Source organism: Theropithecus gelada, chromosome 1, assembly GCF_003255815.1.
Source record: "Theropithecus gelada isolate Dixy chromosome 1, Tgel_1.0, whole genome shotgun sequence".
Taxonomy (NCBI): Eukaryota; Metazoa; Chordata; class Mammalia; order Primates; family Cercopithecidae; genus Theropithecus; species Theropithecus gelada.
This window is the reverse complement of record NC_037668.1, coordinates 186,335,493-186,353,899: the sequence shown is the minus strand read 5'-3', so window position 1 is coordinate 186,353,899 and position 18,407 is coordinate 186,335,493. Positions and strand designations below refer to the sequence as shown.

At 40.9% G+C, this 18,407-nt stretch overlaps 1 protein-coding gene across 1 annotated transcript in view; it reads left to right on the top strand.

Annotated features, from left to right (window-relative positions):
- Nucleotides 1-10,021: 10,021 nt before the first annotated feature.
- The window catches only part of FAM163A (family with sequence similarity 163 member A), an 88,835-nt gene continuing 80,449 nt past the window's right edge, over nucleotides 10,022-18,407 (top strand). The window contains exon 1 of the mRNA XM_025403271.1: nucleotides 10,022-10,239. The gene's annotated coding sequence lies outside the window, so the exon portion shown is untranslated. The remainder of the gene's footprint in view (nucleotides 10,240-18,407) is intronic.

Sequence of the window (18,407 nt, the reverse complement as noted above, 5' to 3'; positions counted from 1 at the left end):
TGACCCAGAAATTTCACTCCTAGCTATATACCAAATGAAAAGTTATATTCTTACAAAAACTTGTAAATGATTGCTCATAAAAGCATTATTTGTAATAGCCAAAAAGTGGAAACAACTCAAATGGCTGACTCATGACAACTGATGGATGGATAAACAAAATGTGGTATATCCATACAATGGAATTTTATTTAGCCATAAAAAGGAATAAAGTACTGATTCATGCTACAACATGGATGAACCTTGCAATTATGGTAAGTGAAAGAAGTCAGACACAAAAGGCTACATATTGGATGATTGCATTCATATGAAATATACAGAATGGGCAAATGCATAGAGACAGAAAGTCAATTAGTGACTTTCAGCAGCTGGTGGGAGAAGAGAACAAGGAGAGGCTACTAATTCATATGGAGTTTCCTTTTGTTGTGATGAAAATGGTATATATCTCTGGTTTAGATGTTTAGGACCTTCCAGTTGTTAGAATACAACATTAGATACCAGAATTAGGAAATCCAGATGCCTTTCATTGTAAGTCGTTTGATTCTACACCAAGGTTGATCTGCCATATTCTAAGAATAATTGCTGTCTATCTCTCATGTTTCATGGAGAAAATTTACAAAGTATATTGGTCACTGATGCTTCTTTTCCCAAACTCATGCCAAAATCTCAACTGTGTCAGGCATGTAGGAGGTGGTCAATAAACATTATTTACTTTCCCGTCACTATATCAATTTATGTCTGAGCCTCTAAGCCTTTAGAAATTGCTAGTGTTCCCTAACAGTAGCCATGGAATATGTAAAAAATAAAAAGAATTTAAGGATTAATATTGGGTAATCTGAAAGGAAATGTGAATTCTAGTGAAAATCAGAAATCTTCTTAATCACTCAATAGCATTATGTAACTCTCTTGCTCATAACCTCAGTCTTGGCAAGTATTAGGACACGAACTCTCCAGAGTTGTCCCAGGAACAGTAGGTTCCAGAAGAAGAATGACTTGTGACAAGAACCCTGAGGAGTGCCTCAATCTGTTTCCATGATTTACGATCTTCTTACCTCAGTAATGACTCCCACCATTTGGTTCAGACTTACAAGAGGCCATGTCTGACATTTTAGCAGAGAGACGAGCATATACCATCCTGAATCTGTCTTGGGCTCACGAATCACACTGAGCTCACAAATCACCTTTCTTTCCTGCGAAGTTATCAGCTGTTTAATTATAGATAAGTTTGCATCTGTGGCCAAGAACCCTGGCCAGGTTTTATAAAACCCGAACTGTCTCTCAGTTTCCAAGGACAATCAACATCAAGGAATCTCGCTGCATGACTGTAGGGTTGATGAAAAATTCCATTTTTCACAAGTAAAACATTTTCTTAGATTTGTGAATAGCTACTGACAATGTCTAATGAAACAACTGATAATACATCTGGGTTTGGGTGAGATGGGAAGAAAACTAAAGCCAAAGGGGTCCTATAAAAATCACTTCCTGGCTGGGTGTGGTGGCTCATGCCTGTAATCCTGGCACTTCGGGAGGCCAAGGTGAGCAGATCAGTTGAAACCAGGAGTCCGAGACCAGCCTGGGCAATGTGGTGAAACGCTGTCTCTATTAAAAATACAAAAAAATTAGCTGGGCCTGGTGGCGCATGCCTGTAGTCCCAGCTACGTGGAAGGCTGAGGCAGGATAATTGCTTGAACTGGGAGGTGGATGTTGCAGTGAGCCAAGACCCCACCACTGCACTCCAGCCTGGGTTACAGAGTGAGACTTTTTTGGTATGGCCCTGTAAGAGGTAGAGAAAAAGACTGAATGACTCTCAAGATTCTTCAACTTCCCATATCGTAAAATCCAGTGTTTGAGGAATTGTGTGTAATTATTATTTTTATAGCTAATATGTACAAGTTGTACAAAACATAAAAAATTCAAAGGGGTCCTATAGAAAAAAAAATCTCTATCCATCCATTTTCTTTAATCATCATTTTTTTTTTCCCCCGAGATGGAATTTTGCTCTTGTTGCCCAGGCTGGAGTGCAATGGTGTGATCTCAGCTCACTGCAATCTCCACCTCCCAGGTTTAAGTGATTCTCCTCCCTTGGCCTCCCAAGTAGCTCTGATTACAGGCATGCACCACCACCACTGGCTAATTTTGTATTTTTAGTAGAGACGGGGTTTCTCCATGTTGGTTAGGCTGGTCTTGAACTCCCAACCTCAGGTGATCTGCCCGTCTCGGCCTCCTAAAGTGCTGGGATTGTAGACGTGAGCCACTTGTGCCCAGCCTCGTCATCAAATTTCTAATCCCAGGGGCAATGTTGCCAGGTACTGTTCTAGGTCCTGAGGATAAAGTCATGAACAAAATAGAGTCCCTGTCCTCAGTGAGCTTACATTCTAGTGTGAAGAGAAACAAAATAGCTTTGGGTATGACAAAAATAAAATAGCCTGAGGAGGAGCAGCTTTGAGGTAGGAGAAAAACCAGATGAGTATGGTTTCATAAAACTTAGAGAAGACAAGTATTTCAAGAATTAGGGAGTTATCAGCCATGTCAAATGCTGTAGAAAGGTCAAGTGAGATAGCAACAAAGTGTTGACTATTGGCCTTCACCAAGTAATGGTGATTGGTGACCTTGACAATTGTTTCAGTGGACTGGTACAATCAAAAGCTCAGCTGAAATGGGTTGAGGAGGGGATATAAAAATTACAATTAATCTGCTAGAGGAATATTGATTTAAAAATATGTGAGAGAAGCAGCAGAGCCCAGGTAATGGGAAATGTGCATTGGGTGGAGTTTTTCTAAAAATGTATTATATTAAGGCATGTTTATATGCACATGAAAGAAATCTTTTAGATTTAAAAGAAAAAGCAATGAATTCAGGAAAGAAAGCAGATCATTTCAAAAATAAAGTCCTCGAGAAGTTAAGAGGGGATTAGAACAGGGCACAAGAGGAGGGCCTGGCCTTTGGTAGAAGCAGGGATACTCCTTCCATTTTAACATCCTTCCAGAGGATCTACACACACAGACACACACACACACACACACACACCGTACACAGATATGAATGGGTATATATCTTTTCTTTTTAATTTTTTTTTTTTTTTTTTGAGTCAGAGTCCCACTCTGTCGCCCAGGCTGGAGGGCAGTGGTGCTATCTCATCTCACTGCAATCTCCACCTCCTGGGTTCAAGCAATTCTCCTGCCTCAGCCTCCTGAGTAGCTGAGATTACAGGCGTGTGCCACAATGCCCGCTAATTTTTGTATTTTTAGTAGAGACAGGGTTTCACCATATTGGTCAGGCTGGTCTTGAAGTCCTGACCTCAGGCAATCCGTCCGCCTCAGCCTCCCAAAGTGCTAAGATTACAGGGGTGAGCCACCACATCTGGCATAGATATAGAGAGATAGAGAGATAGAGAGATAGAGAGATAGATGGATGGATGGATGGATGGATAGATAGATAGATAGATAGAGATAGAGAGAGAGAGAGAGATTTTGAGACGGAATCTTGCTCTGTCACCAGACTGGCATGCAGTGGCGCGATCTCAGCTCACTGCAACCTCCGCCTCCTGGGTTCAAGTGATTTCCCTGCCTCAGACTCCCGAGTAGCTGAGACTACAGGCGTGTGCCAGCACCCCTGGCTAATTTTTTGTATTTTAGTAGAGATGGGGTTTCACCATGTTGGCCAGCATGGTCTCGATCGCCTGACCTCATGATCTGCCCGCCTCGGCCTCTGAAAGTGCTGGGATTACAGGCATGAGCCACTGCGTCCAGCCCTATTTGTACATTTTTAAACTCAAATAGCAAATAACAACATGCTTTATGTAGTGTTTTGCATCTTGTTTAAAAAAACTTAACAGTATGTCTAAGTATATACTTACAGGCTTTCTCATTCATTTTGACTGTTGCATAGTGGTGTCTTTTATTGCTACACCGTAATTTACTTCTAATCCTCTACTAGTAAACGTTGTTTCCAGTGTTTTTCTATTGCAAACAATGCTTTAATGAACATCTTTGTATAGAGGTATTAGTGTGTCTGCAGAATAAATTACTAGAAATGGACTTGTTAGATCAAATAGTATAAACATTTTTAATTTTGAAAGCTATTACCAAATTGTGCCTAATTTATACCAATTTATAACCCCAAACATGTATTAGAGTCCCTGTTTCTGCCTCATCCACTCAGTGTTAGGCAGACTTTAATATTTATCAGTCTGAGAGGTGAAAAATTGTGTCTCAGGGCCTTAATTTGCATTTATCTTGTTACAAATGAGGTTTGGCATTATTTCATGTTTAAAATTCATCTGTGTTTCCTTTTCTGTGTACTTTCTGTACATCTGCCTATTTTTCTATTGTTATTGGTCTTTTTTCATTAATATGTAGGAACTCCATACATTAAGAATTTAGAGTTTTGTTTGTCATATATGTTGTAAATATTTTCCTAATTTGTTGCATGTGTTTGTACTTTTACATGTATCAAATTTTATAAACTTATGTAGCTTATGTAGTTTTGTTGTCTATTGTGTGGTTTGTATATTTTCGGAGTCTATTATGTGAGTCCACATAGTCTATTGACCTCTTCCTGTACGGCTTCTGAGTTTGGTGTTATGCTTAAAAGTACTACTGCACTCTAAAATTATAAGAAAAAGATTATTTTTATGTCTAAATCTTTGATCTATGTGAGATTTATTCTTACTAAGAAATAAGTTAGGAATCCAACTTTTTTTTTTTTTTTTTTTTTTTTGAGATGGAGTTTCACTTTTGTTGCCCAGGCTGGAGAGCAATGGCCCTATCTTGGCTCACTGCAGCCTCCATCTCCCAGGTTTAAGCAGTTCTCCTGCTTTAGCCTCCCAGGTAGCTGGGATTACAGGCATGCATCACCATACCTGACTAATTTTGTATATTTAGTAGAGACAGGATTTCACCATGTTGGCCAGACTGCTCTCAAACTCCTGACCTCAGGTAGTCCGCCTACATCAGCCTCCCAAAGTGCTGGGATCACAGGCATGAGCCACTGCACGCAGCCCCAACTTCATATTTTTTGTGACTATCCAGATTCCCAATGCCATTTATATAATGCCATCTTAATCGTTGACTAAGTTCCTGACCATGCCAAGGGAGAAGTGGTTAAAGAAAAATAGTATGCATTCAAATATTTGTTAAATGAGAATAGAAAAATTCATGAGCAATGGAACATTGGGAATGGGAAATTTGTAAAACATTAGTTGGCAAAGACTTTGCTCCTGACTTGTAGTCTTTCTTTCTGAGCCAGTTTACACTATTGTCTTGGATGACTAAACTGTTCATGTTGAAGACCCATCTGGTGACTTAGCCTTGCAGTGTTTTCACCTTGATTCCAGTGATTTTCATCTTCACTCTATCCCCTCGTGCCCCTGGCTACATTCTGGTTTTCATTGCCATCAGGAGCTGTGCAATTTCTGAAATATGAAACTCAAGCATCCTGCTTTCTAACGACAGCCTCCCATTCTTCTGGCTCTTTAGCTCCCTAATCACTACCGCACGTCTTCACCCATCCACACGTGGGTCCTTTCACCTTTCTGACTTCTCTCAGCAGCTTTTCCTGCCTTTCCATTCATTCTCTCTCCAGTCATTCTAACCACTCTGGTCAGCCCTGAATTCCTTATTCTTGTTGTCTTTTTCTCTACCCGTGGGTCAAAACATAATCCTGGATTGATGTGAATCTGCCTTCACCATTCACACTGGCAATATACCACATACTATTGGGGGAAAATTATACTCTGTGCAAACTGGTGCCACTACAAATTAATGATTCAATTGCTTTCAAGAGTAAGTTCAAGTTCCTCTGCAAAATATACAAGGAAGGCCCTTCACAATCCAGCTCCAAGTCCCATTTGTTCTACTTCTCTTTCCAGTCACCCTCACAACCTATCCTCTGAGAACACCCCCCTTGCTTTTGAATAAGCTGCTCCCTTTGCCTAAAGTGACTTTCTTCTTCCCCTTCCTCTGGTTAATTCAGCTCAGGGCATCATCTCCAGGAAACTGCTACCAGCTCTACCTCCTCTGTCTGGATTGTGTGTTCTTTTTGATTCCATCAGATTCCATGCTAACCTTTTTGAAAACTGATCATGCTTTTTTGGAGAAGGCTGTTTAAATGACTGCCTCCCTACAGAGGAGTGGATCTCAAAGCTCAGGATGCATAAGCATCAGGCAGAAAGCTGATTCTTATTAGGCCTTAGGTTGAATCCAGGAATCTGAATTTCAGCAAGCACGCCAGGTGGTACTAATGCTGGTGGTTCTGGGACTTCTCTTTGAGAAACAGCAAATATGAGCTCTTGGATGCCCGGGGAGTATTCTCAAACAGGTTTTTCTCTCCTGTGCTAAGCAGAGTGCCTGATAAGTGTCAATAAATGTTTTCTACAATAAATAATTGTTAAAAGGGTTATCATGTGCCAGGAACAGACCCAGGATCAAGGGTACAGACACAGCATTCACTTTCATGGAGCCTACAGGGGCCAAGTTTGTTGACTGAATGAAGGAGATTCAGATATCAAACAGATAATATCAAAAACCTTAAAAGTCACTTCTGTCAAACCTTCTAAAACCCTATAAAATAAAGAAATGTGATTTTTTTTTCCTCTGAAGCTGTAACTACGTTCTAGTAGCAAGATTGCTATGGAACACTGTTACGTAGTGGGTTTAAGAGTGTGGACTCTGAAAACTTGGGATTGAATCTGAGCTCAAAAACTTAGAAATGTACATCTCTGAACCTCAGCTTTCTCAGCATAACATAGGGTTAAAGTAACATGCATTCATTTAACTGGTAATTACTGAACTCCTCCTATGTGCTAACTCACTATTAGGCACTGGAGACATGCGATAAATCTAGACAAACTCCCATGGCTATGCAGCTTACAGCCTAGTAAGGGAGACAGGCAAACAAACAGGTGGCACAGATATTTAAAGTTAATAAGTGCTCTGAAAGAAACATGCAGGTGGAGAGTGTAACTGTAGGTAGGGGTGGTAAGGGAACACTTTGGATGGTGTGGTCAAGAAAGGCCACTCTAAGGAAGTGACATTAACTTGAAGTCTGAAGAGTAAGAAGAACCCACTCCACGTGGGTTGCATGGAAGAAGAGCTTTCCAGGCAGCGTGAACTGCACGTGCAAAGGTCCTGAGATTGGATTGTCTGAGGAACAGAAAGGAGGCTTACATGGCCACCATGAAGTGATCAACAGAGATCAACGGGAAGATGGTGGTAGCAGACAGAAGTTACATCACATCAGGCTTCTAGGTCACAGCAGGGAGTTAGGATATTATTCTAGAAGCACCATGAGACCACTGACATAATCTTGAACTGATTAATAGTGTGGTGTTTTGGAAGCATAGAGAAGAGAAGTTCCCAAGAAAAACATGGTGAGTGCTGTCAAACACTGACAAAATATTAAGGATGGAGTGAGATGTAGGGATGTGTCTACTATTAATAGATTTGCCAACATAAGAAAGTTGGTGACTTTGAGAATGGAGGGTAGAGATAGAAGCTTGATTATAATGGGTGGAATAATCAATGGGAAATGAGATGATGTTAGACAACTCCAGGGATTTTGCTGTAAGTGGGCAGAAAAAGGAGACGGTAGCTGGAATATTATTGCACAGGTTAAATGAAATAGCACTGCTGATGTGCTGAGCCCAGTGCCTGTCACATAGTAAACACATCCCTATTCTTAATATTATGTTTCCTATCCTCAGTCCCTTGTTCAAAGTTCATTTTTCCCTAAAAATGTTTTCAAACTGTGATTATCTTGAGTCCTGGGAATGTACATGGTGACTCAGAGGGTCATCCACAGTTATGAATGACTGTATCTTTGGCCACTACAGACAAAAGTTACTTTTTCAGGAATTGTAAATGGAAGGGCTTTGTGTTTTAAGTGGCCTGTCAGAGTGCATTTGGTGCTGGCAGGACGCGGTGAGATGACAGTTCATTTCAGCCTGAAAGAGTGCTTTGTGGGTGCTGCCAGGCACATGACATCAGGCAGTAAGTGATCTGTCTCCTTTTTCTCTCTGGCACTTCTGTCCCAGCTTCATTTTGACCATAGCACAGATGTAAGAGCACCCAGTGAATTCGTGGTCTCCAAATGGGTCTTCTGGTACCTCCATATCTCCCTGTGATAATCTGGGAGGGTTGATGTTTGTGGGTTTGTGATTTGTTTTTGTCTTTTGTTTGCTCAGTGTCTGCCAAATAGACACATTTCCCCAGTTTTCACTGTTCAGGAGCACTTAAATGGTCAAAGATTAGCCACAGTGGCAAAATAATAAAGCTACTGGGATAATCTACAACCAAGGTAAACCAGCTACCCTAGCGGAAGGCAAAGAGGACTAAATGGTTTTTGTTCTGAAGTCGCTGCAGTGCCTTTCCTCAGAGTGCCAGCTCACTCCCCAAGACATCAATACATGTTTGTGTCAAGACCTCAGCATAGGTACAGCATATAAGTCCTGTTAAAGCATCAGTGGGCCGGGCGCGGTGGCTCAAGCCTGTAATCCCAGCACTTTGGGAGGCCGAGACGGGCGGATCACAAGGTCAGGAGATCGAGACCATCCTGGCTGACACGGCGAAACCCCGTCTCTACTAAAAACACAAAAAATTAGCCGGGCGAGGTGGTGGCGCCTGTAGTCCCAGCTACTCGGGAGGCTGAGGCAGGAGAATGGCGGGAACCCGGGAGGCGGAGCTTGCAGTGAGCTGAGATCCGGCCACTGCACTCCAGCCTGGGCGACAGAGCGAGACTCCGTCTCAAAAAAAAAAAAAAAAAAAAAAAAAGCATCAGTGAACCCCAGCTTCTCAGTACATACATCTGTTTGTAGCTGGTTGATTAGCTATTGGTCTGGAAAGACAACATTTCTCTCATCTTCAAGGACACAGGATCAGAATGGACCCTTTTGTTTTTCTTCCTGCCAGCTGAAAGGCAGCATCCTGAGGCTTCTCTTCTTGGACTTCTTGCTTCTCAAAGTCCTCCTTTGTTGTTTCTCTAGAATAGTCTCTCTTTCCAAAGAAACTTGGTGTATATTGATAATATATCCCACGTATTTGTGACTTCAACCAGTCATTGCCTTGCATTGCCATATAGGTGTTCTATGTATGTGTTTTATTTTGCCAACTATAATTGTGAGCCCCTTAAACTTATTTGAATTCCCCTCAGTTAGGTACATAATATAGACACTCTGTAAATATTTTTGAATTAGTTTTAATACATTGTTCTACCCTCAAGGATCTTAAGAGTTTCACTGGGGAAGCAAGGGATATCCAGGTGAAACAGTTCAATAACGGAGCAAAGCAATAATAATTCAGTGCCAAATGTGGAAATGTAGCCCCAAGAGGTACAATGCTAAGGATGTCAGAGGAAAATCACCAAGCCCGGCCATTCTGAGAAGGCCCCTAGTTGCCTGTAACAGTTGTTACTCGTTCTAAGAGAATAAGTAGCTGCTTTCAGAGTTGGTCTGGTTTTACAAATGAATCTATCAGAGTAGCATTACTGCAATTGTCATTTTGTCCTTTGCATACTGATATCTCTGCTTCCTCAAAGGGGTTTATTGTACAGACAAGCCCAGCTCCTGGCCCCTAGAAATACCACAGTAAAGTTTGCTTCTGTCCTCTTTTTCCACTCTCCAAAGCCCTTTCATCATTCGTATTTTTTTTAAAAAAACTTCTGTTTCTATGAAAAGATTTATCTTTATGGTTCAGCTCTCTAAAAGAAAGAGCTGATAGCATGAGAATGGGCATAGCGAGGATTCATATGCCTTCCTGCACTGCTTTCTGGGTGCTGCACTTGTGCTTTTAATCCTGCTGCTGTCAAGCTCCATTAGGAGATTTGAGCATCAGCCTCCTACCTTTGGGGCCTGGCCTTCCATCAGCCCTGGCAGAAATGAGGACGGTGTTTGAGATGGGTAATCAAAAAGAAAGACAGGTTAGATATCCCAAAGAGCCCCACCTTAATTCACTATCCTGATGGTTGAGTCACCTTACACATCACACAGGGGCATTTATCCTATTTGCAAGCACTGAGTCCCATTAGGGGAAGCCATCCGAATGCCATGTGCTGGCATCCATACAGTGATTTCAAACAGCAGAAGATGAAGGCTAAGAAATGATTTCCTCTTTCTGGGAATGTAGACCAGTGCAGAAGGAGGAGAACCCCCGACCCCCGTCCAAGGAAGCAAAGTCATTCAGATCAATCCTGGTGGTCATGGAGTGACAGGTGGTACAGCCTTCACACCTGGCCCCTTTCGTAGCTTCGGTGAGTCAGAAGCAACACTTAGACTCTTGCCTTAGGGGACTGGCAGTAAGTTTCTTGGAAAGAAAAGGCCCCCTAAGTGACACCCCCTTTCTCTGCATTTGATATAAAGTAGAAACCAGTGCCATGGGAAGACTCAGAAGGAGGTGTTTGTGTCTCTAGCTGAAATTAGTGCCTTTGTTGTCATCTGTAGAAAATACTAAGTGCTCAGCTATGCAAGTTATTGCGCTGGATCTAAAACCAGAATCTATATATTTTTTGTGAGCTCTTAAAGCTATTTTCTTAAAACTATTTTTATGTGCAAAAAAGCACTCTTTTATGTACAAAATAGCTTTTTTCTTAAGGTTCTTTTTGTGGAAAAAGGCACTAATTTGCATTCAGCAAATCTTGAAAACTTCATGAGCAACAACAATAAATAGATGGCACATAAAGCTCAGAATCAGTGTTGGTAGGAAAACAATTGGAACGATTATGAGTGCCCATTCTATCTGGCTCCCACAGCTAATTGTTAAGAGTAAATGCTTTTCCTTTTAGGGAAGTCCGAGGTTTGCACAGAGGTTTCTTTGCTGAGCCGGGTACTTACTTTGGAATTTTTATTTATTTTTTATTTAATAATTGTTATTTAATTTGGAATTTACATGAATTTGTGAAAGAAAAAGTTATATATCAGCACCTACAATTAATTTTTGGTGATACAAACCTGACACATTTTTTGAAAAGGTTAATTGTGCTTTCTTTGTTAGGTTAAAGCAAAGATTTTTCTAGGATTGTGCATACAGTCAGGGGACAAATATATTTTATATTGGAGGGTTAAAACAAATTGAGACAGGATGACCTGGGAAGAGAGAAGGTATATAGATTTATGAGGTAATATACCATGAAGAGCTACAAATGTGAGTTTGGATGTGGAGTAGCAGAGGAGGAAGTGAAATAGCTGCAAATGGCCAGATGACAGCCAACAAACCATTTCTGATGTGAGAGCCTCAGAGAGCAATACTGATTTCAGTACGAGGATTTAGGGTTCTTCTCTAGATAGCGATCATAACAGTACTGAAAGCAACTGGAATGAAATTTCCACAGGAAATAGAGCAGTTTGCTCTACAAGGCATGAAATATGAACCAACAAGTAAATTTATGTGGTAGATTTTTAACTGTAACTTCTAGTATAGGAAGAAAATATTGACTTGTGATGCCCACCTTGAGCTAAATAAACAATGCTCGGGACTGAGGCCATCCTGGCAAAGCTAAGCAGTGCCAAACCGCAGGGTTTGGAACAGCCCCTCATGACTCCCTTGTGTCTTCATGTAGTTTGTTTGTTACTAGAATACCATTTTTCTCCCTTGTGCTCATTTACCTATTTATAAATACACTACATAAAATCATATTTACAAAGGGCAAATGTTACATCACTATAAAAGGCAAATATTACATCATTGTAGAGGGCAAATAATACATGCTTGAAAGCAAAGTGAGACCACAGTGCCAACAACCAAGTTCTAGGTCTATTCAGACCTTTCTGCATAATCTTGAGTCAGCCACCTATATACTCCATCCCCATGTGCAAAATGGGCTGATAATCCCAGTTCTCATAAACCCACAGAAGGTCCCAACCATGTGAATTAATTGTCGAATATGGTATTGTGTTGAGAAAGATAAGTAGGTGAAGCTTGCCTATTTCTGGTAGCTAAAAACAGACCAAAGGCCCCAAAATTCTATTTTGTTAAATCATTCTTCCTTGATTTAAAGTTTTAACAGCAATTGCAGGAATCACTTACAGAGGTTTCAAATCTGAGGAAGAAATTGCTCCTTACTCATTTACTAAATTACCTCATAGCTGTTTTGTGACTTTTTGTTCCAGAACAGATTCATCCTTAAGTATCTTCTGGTGACCCATGTCAAAACGGAAATTGGATGTGAACTTCGTTTTATATGCAAACGTAGATGCTCTAAAGCGCTTTGGTGCTGGGTGAAACTTTTCTCCGTGTGGGCACTGTTACTATGTCCCCACAGAACCACGCATGTTTTTGACCCTCAGTTTGCTGTACCAATTACTTTAACTCAGTTATGACAAAGTACTTCATCATGGTTATAATACTTTTCAGCGCACTGTTTTTTTTTGTTTGTTTGTTTTTTGCTTTATTTTGGAGATGGAGTCTCGCTCTGTCACCCAGGCTGGAGTGCAGTGGCACAAATCTCGGCTCACTACAACCTCTGCCTCCTGGGTTCAAGTGATTCTCCTGTCTCAGCCTCCCGAGTAGCTGGGACTACAGGTGCCTGCCACCACGTCTGGCTAATTTTGTATTTTTAGTAAAGATGAGGTTTTACCATGTTGGGCAGGTTGGTCTTGAACTCCTGACCTTGTGATCCTCCCACCTCGGCCTCCCAAAGTGCTGGGATTACAGGCGTGAGCCACAAGGCCCGGCCAGCACATTGCTTTTGAATGTGTAATATTCATACCCTCCCAAGATAAGGGACTGAACACATTGGATCTTGAGAGCAGCTGTGCTGGTTATAAATGATTGTTTAGGTGGGGTGCGGTGGCTCACGCCTGCAATCCCAGCGCTTTGGGAGGCTGAGGTGGGTGAATCACTTGAGCTCAAGAGTCGGGAGCAACTTGGGCAGCATGGCGAAACCCTGTCCTACTAAAAATACAAAAATTAGCCAGGCATGGTGGTGCGTGCCTGTAATACTAGCTACACAGGAGGCTTGAGGCAGGAGAATCGCTTGAACCCAGGAGGTGGAGGTTGCAGTGAGCTGAGATTGCACCACTGCACTCCAGCCTGGGCAAGAGAGTGAGACTCTGTCTCAAAAAAAAAAAAAAAAAAAAAAAAAAGAGAGAGAGATTGTTTACATGATTGTTAATCTCATGCATCAGCAGTTCTGGAGATGAGGGCAGGTGACAAGAGCCATGAGAGAGGATGTGGACAGAGACCTGCTCAGAAAGGCCACCTACAGAGTGGAAGTAAAAAGGGATTCTTGGCTGGGAATGTGAATATGAAGCACATACCGAGGAGGCAGGGACCAGGACAACTCTCAATATTTTTTAAAGCTATCATGTATTGCATTCTCACTATGCTTATGGCATGGGGCCTAGCATCCTCCACATGTATAGCCTTAATAGGTAGGGAGTATTTCTTTCCCATTTTGCAACTGAGGGACTAAGGCTTAGAAAGATGAAATAGCTTTCCTGAGAAAGGATCCAAACCCAGTTTGTCTGATTATAAGGTTCAAGCTGTTAATCATTTGCCTATTGACCATATTATCTGTTTTTGCAGTATGATTATTTGAAATGCAAATTAAATAATTCCTGGTTCCCAAGAAATGACTATAAAACACAAAATCTTGTCTCAAGAGAGGATAGATGCTTCACTTGTATTAGGGAGACCAGGAAAGGGAGGAAATTGTGAAAAACATGTAAAGCTAAATAAACTTAAATACAAGATAAAATTGAGAACTTCACAGAGGTAGCATGCTCTGTTCATTACATAATTGATGAGACCTTACTAGAATCCTAATTCCAAGGCCTTGTGAGACAGTGATGCTCCCCTTATCCCCCATAATTTATGGGAGGTCTCAGAACCCAGCCCTCAAATTTCTGTCTCTGTGCGCCTGTATCCACACGTGCTACCTCTCTTCTGACCCACTTCAAAACAAGCACAAAGACAACTCTCTTCACCTGGTCCCACACCGCCACAAATTCACTCACCACAATGGATGCTCTTAGTAGAGAAACTCTGCTGAAGGCTTGGGGGAAGGTCACGGGAAGGGGTGACATGATAATGCTCAAAGTCTTCTCCCCATATCCCTGTATCCACTGTCGTCTTCTCTTCCTCCTTGTTCCTCCTATCCCAGGAATAACAAAATCTTCCTCTTGCCTCATGGAGAACAATTTTTTGAAAATCAATTTACCCCTAATTTTAGAAAGGTAAATTGGTGCATTCCTGTTTATTAGCACAACACACCCCAATAGTGTCTGGAGCAGCAAACACATCAATGTTTTTGCAGCAAAATGAATGAATATTGACACCAAGTGAGATGAATAAAGGCTTAAATAGCCTCGCTGTAGTTTCAGATTGGCCACCAAATCAGATCAACTCAGCTCAAATGTTGCACTCAACAGATCTTTTTGGCCGGGCGCGGTGGCTCAAGCCTGTAATCCCAGCACTTTGGGAGGCCGAGACGGGCGGATCACGAGGTCAGGAGATCGAGACCATCCTGGCTAACACAATGAAACCCCGTCTCTACTAAAAAATACAAAAAAAAAAAAACTAGCCGGGCGAGGTGGCGGGCGCCTGTAGTCCCAGCTACTCGGGAGGCTGAGGCAGGAGAATGGCGGGAACCCGGGAGGCGGAGCTTGCAGTGAGCTGAGATCCGGCCACTGCACTCCAGCCTGGGTGACAGAGCGAGACTCGGCCTCAAAAAAAAAAAAAAAAACAGATCTTTTTTAAACTTTGACTATCAGAGATTTTTGAAATTCAAGTTGTAAATACGAGATTGTAGACCTGTATAGGAGAACACCACTGAGCCAGGCTTAATAATGTCGCTCCTGACTAGAGAAAGCTGTCATCTTAATCAGTGACTAAACAAAACTTGACATCTTTAAAAGAAAAACTTGAATGCCGGATGGCAGACTTAGCCAAATGGGAGAAATTAAACTAATACTCCTTTTTCATATCTGTCTTAGTCTGTTCAGGCTGCCATAATAATACCATAGATTGGGTGGCTTACGAACAATAGAAATTTATTTCTCACCGTTCTGTAAGCTGGGAAGTCCTAAATCAAGGTAGCAGCAGGTTCCGTTTCTGGTGGAGGCCCACTTCCTGATTCATGGACGATTCCTTCTTGCTGTGTCCTCACATGCTGGGTGGGACTAATGAGCTCCTCAGGAGTCTCTATTTTAAGGGCGCTAATCCCATTCACCTAATCACCTGCCAAAGGCCCCACCTCCAAATACTATCACCTTGGGGGTTAGAATTTCAACACAGAATTTAGGTAGGGGGTACATAAACATAAACATTCAGTCCATTGCAGTATTTCAGGAAGCTTCCACCAGATGAACCTGTCTTCAAGTAAAAAGAATCCCATGCCAACCAATTATACTGCCAACATAAAAATACATTGGAAGAAAGGACTGGGCTCGTCAGGTAAGAGAGCAAGAGCTGTTTCAATTGGCCAGTGAGACTAGGTTGACATTTGAGTTTTAGCCCATTCCTGTTATGTGATGTGGTCTCTGTCTGAATGGTCCTTTGAGTTTATATTAAAAGTTAAAACAAAAAAAAGTTTACATTACAACTTACTTTGCTAGAATGCACCTCACAAAGCAAGGGGTGGGTAATTACGTTTTTCCTTGATGTAGCTCTGTAAATCTTTAGCAAAAAGGCAGTTTTCACTCAAAATAAGTCCCCCCAGATTAAACAACAACAATAACAACAGACAAGCAACTGATTTTATTTCTGAAAAAGCAGGTTAAATAATTCAAACCCATACTCCTGAAGGGCAAGCTAAAGATAACTAAAATGGTTGGATAAAATATGTTTAAAATCTTCCTAAAAGCATCAAAGAGCGAATACGTTAATAAGAAGTGACCAGCTTTAAGCCCCAAGAAAGGACAGAAATCAGAAGAAATGAGCCTTATATTCAGTGTCACTGGGGTTATTTGGTAATCATGGTTAGAGGTCAAAAGTTGGAGTTCATGGCTCACCAAAGGTATGAATGTTGCTAAACCACCTCCTGCTTTGAGTTGAAACCATAAAGGAGCTACATTCTGAGACAGGGTGGATGGGTAACAGAGCAGCACTCACACTTGGGTGTGGGCTGGATTTGGTGACTCACTTTCAAAAGCAGGACACCTGCACTCCCATGTTCATTGCAGCATTATTCACAATAGCGAAAGTACCAAGTCTACACAATGGGAAAAGGAGAGTCTCTTCAATAATGGTGCTGGGAAAACTGGATAGCCACATGGAAAAGAATGAAATTGAACCCTTATCTTACACCATACACAAAATGTTAACTCAAAATGAATTAAAGGCTGAAGTATAAGACCTGAAACTATAAAACTCCTAGAAGAAAACACAGGGAAAAATCTTCTTGATACTGGTCTTGGCAATGATTTCTTGGATGTGACACTAAAAGCAAAGGTCACAAAAGCAAAAACAGACAAGTAGGACTACATTAAACTAAAAAGCTTCTACACAGCAAAGGAAACAATCAGTGGCATGAAAAGGTAACCTTGGAAAGAGAAAATATTTACAAACCATGTATTTGATAAGGGTTAATATCTAAACTATATAAGAAATTAATACAACTCAGTGACCAAAAAAAAAAAAAAAAAAAAAATGGACAAAGAACCTGAATAAACATTTCTCCAAAGAAGGCATACGAATGGCCAAATGGTATATAAAAAAGTGTTCAACACACTAATCATCGGAGAAATGCAAATCAGAACTACATTGAGATATCACCTCAAACCTGTTAGGATGGCTGTACTCAAAAAGTCAAAAGGTGGGATGGGCGTAGTGGCTCACACCTGTAATCCCAGCGCTTTGGGAGGCCAAGTGGGGGGGGGGGGGTCGATCATGAGGTCAGGAGTTCGAGACCAGCCTGGCTAAGATGGTGAAACCCCACCTCTACTAAAAATACAAAAAAAATTTAGCTGGGCGCAGTGGCAGGTGCCTGTAATCCCAGCTACTCAGGAGTCTGATGCAGGAGAATTGCTTGAACCCAAACCCAGGAGGCAGAGGTTGCAGTGAGCTGAGATTGTGCCACTGCACTCTAGCCTGGGTGACAGAGCAAGACTCAGTCTCAAAAAAAAAAAAAAAAAGTCAAAAGGTAACAAGTATCAGCAATGCTGTGGAGAAATTGGAACCCTTGTACATTGTTGGTTGGAATGTAAAATAGTATAGCTGCTGTGGTAATAGTATGAAATTTCCTCATACTATTTTTTGAGGAAAAAATTTAAAATTGAAAACCATATGATCCAGTAATCCCACTTCTGATATATATCTAAAAAATGAGTATCTCAAAGAGACATCTGCACCCGCATGTTCATTGCAGCATTATTCACAATAGCCAAGATATGGAAACAACCCAAATGTCCACTGACATGTATGGAGAAAAATGTATGGTATATAAATACAATGAAATATTATTCACCCTTATAAAAGAAGGAAATCCTGCTATTTGTGACAACATGGATGAACCTGAGGGAGATGATGCTAAGTGAAAATAAGCCTGTTAGAAGAGGAAAAATATTGCATAATTCTACTTATATAAGGTATCTAAAATAGTCATTCACAGAAGCAGAGAATAAATAGTGGTTTCCAAGTAGCTGGGAGAAAGGAGGAAATGAAGAGTTGTTGTTCAACGGCTGTACAGTTTCAGTTATATAAGATGAATAAATGGCAGAGATCTGCCATACAGCATAATGCCTATAGTTAACAATGCTGGACTGTGCACTTAGAAGTTTGTTCAGAGGGTAGATCTCATGTTAAGTGTTCTTACAACAACAAACACCTCATCAAAAAAGACCAAAAAGCAAAGAGATACAAGGAAACTTTTAGAGGTGATGACTATGTGTATCGCCTTGATTTGTAGTGAGGGTTTCGCAGTATGTACATATGTCCAAACTCATTAGATTGAATACTTTAAATAGGTGCAGTTTACATGGATGAGCTTGGAGGGCATTAGGTTAAGTTAAATAAGCCAGGCACAGAGTGATAAATCTGCAAGTTCTCAGCACATGTGGAATCTATAAAAGTTGGTATCATAGAAGTGAAGAGGAAGGGAAGGGGAATAGGGAGAGGGGTGACCAAAGGCTGATTAACAGATACAAAAGTACAGCTACATAGAAGGCATAAATTCCAGTGCTCTGTAGCACTGGATGAGTGCTATTTAGGGTGAGAATTAATTGTATATTTTCAAATAGCTAGAGGAGTAGATTTTGAATGTTCCCAACACAAAGAAATGATAAATGTGTGAGGTGATGTATTTGCTAATGACCCTGATTTGATCATTGCGCATTATATACTTGTATCAAAATATCACATTGTACTCCATGAATACATACAATTATTACATGTCAATTTAAAATAATAATAAAAGCAAAAAATCATAAAAATATGTAGTTTTTATATATCAATTATACCTCAATAAAGTTGTGTTTAAAAAAT